The sequence below is a fragment of the Myxocyprinus asiaticus genome, chromosome 5 (genome assembly GCF_019703515.2).
Source record: "Myxocyprinus asiaticus isolate MX2 ecotype Aquarium Trade chromosome 5, UBuf_Myxa_2, whole genome shotgun sequence".
Lineage (NCBI taxonomy): Eukaryota > Metazoa > Chordata > Actinopteri > Cypriniformes > Catostomidae > Myxocyprinus > Myxocyprinus asiaticus.
In genome coordinates this window covers 7331395-7332912 of record NC_059348.1, presented here as the reverse complement: position 1 = coordinate 7332912, position 1518 = coordinate 7331395, and the positions used below count along the sequence as shown (strand labels likewise).

Here is a 1518-nt window from a genome sequence, read left to right as displayed (position 1 = left end):
TGGTTGTCCTACTCTCACTGGTACTGGTAATTTTTGTGGTAAAAGACATTCCATCCATGGATGAAAGAAATCATTTCTATTCTCATGCTTTCAGTAGGATTCAAACCTGTGCAGAGACACCCCAATGAATATCTAATCCATCACCTTAACTACTCAGCCACAATTGCTTGAAAATGGACAAGCATAGCTTTTATCTGGCTTGTTGCATCAATACAGCCCAAGCGAAGGGCAGAACTGCTTGGTCAGGCAAAACCTGCCAGTGTTGCTCTCAAAGCAGCACCTTTGCCAGCTTTGTCATACTTCCTTGGAGAGATTGCCACCTAGCCCTCCAGCAGATAAAACTAAATATCATAGTGATGAAATTAAACTTGGATATTACACATTTTGGAGGTCACATCCAAAAAGCAAGTGAAGATTTTTTTTTTTTTTTTTTTTTGGAAGGGAAGACACTAGATTGAGCTCACAGTGAACTGACAGCCTAACACCTGAACAGGGACTTGAAACCTAGGCCCTCAAATTAAAAGTCTGATGCTCTACCAGCTGAGCTATCCAGGCACATGCAAGGTGTGAGACCCCCAGGAACATAAAGACAGTCGAGCCAAAATGTGCACTTGACCTGTTGACTAAGTTAATTTGCCATGAATTCTACAAAAAATAAGGACTGAGAGTGTTGGGCTGCTCTTGGCAGGAAGGGAATGCTAAAAAAAAGGCTGCGATCCCTTTATGGAAGCTTGCCAAATCTTTTGTGGTCTAGAGAGCAGAGTAATTATTACTCAAATGTTATAATGAGCACACTTCAGCTTCATTTATCTAAAAGAGCACATAACAGTTCTTTGAGTGGAGCACCTTTGCATTGACACGAGACTTTCTTCTTTTGAGGAAGATAAAGCAGTCATGTTCCAAAACGCCAGCAGAAAGGCAACATTTCATTGCTTTGATATGCAAGTTTCTAAACTTGATATAAAGCAGTTACTCATGAGCTGTCTATTTAAGACCTCTAAGTCATCAGGGGGTTCCAAAGCCACAGCTCCTACCGCCTGAAATGTATGGACAACTTAAGGGATGACTTGGGCCTTTTGGAACAGTGCCCACTTCAGGCTCGAAACGAGACGCGGGTCAGCAAGTGAAATTGAAAAAAAGAATTTTGTACAAAGACACGGCCAAAGGCATAATTAATGAATCTAAGTGACACCCACTCTAAACCAAGAGAATAAAGCAAAAGCAAAACAGATAGCAACCCTAGTCAGCTTAACAACTCGGCCACTACTACACACTTCTGCACTACTGTACTCTTTTGGCTTGATGGGTAAAGCACAGGACACAGCAGAGCTTGAGGGAACACACACTCAGTTGAAAGGTTGGCGTGAGCAGAAGTGGCAAAATGAGCTAGTTTTCTTCATCTATTGAAAAAGACTTCCATGACCCAGATTTGAACCGGGGTTGCTGCAGCCACAACAGAGTACTAACCACTACAGGATGACTGAACACCACGTGCTTATATAACCTGCTCAGACCTGC

General features: G+C 42.4%; 1 non-coding gene across 1 annotated transcript; it reads right to left on the bottom strand.

Annotated features, from left to right (window-relative positions):
• Positions 1 to 482: 482 nt before the first annotated feature.
• On the bottom strand, positions 483 to 555 carry trnak-uuu (transfer RNA lysine (anticodon UUU)). Its single transcript has one exon. It is a non-coding gene; the product is annotated as a tRNA-Lys (tRNA).
• Between the last annotated feature and the right edge of the window lie 963 nt (positions 556 to 1518).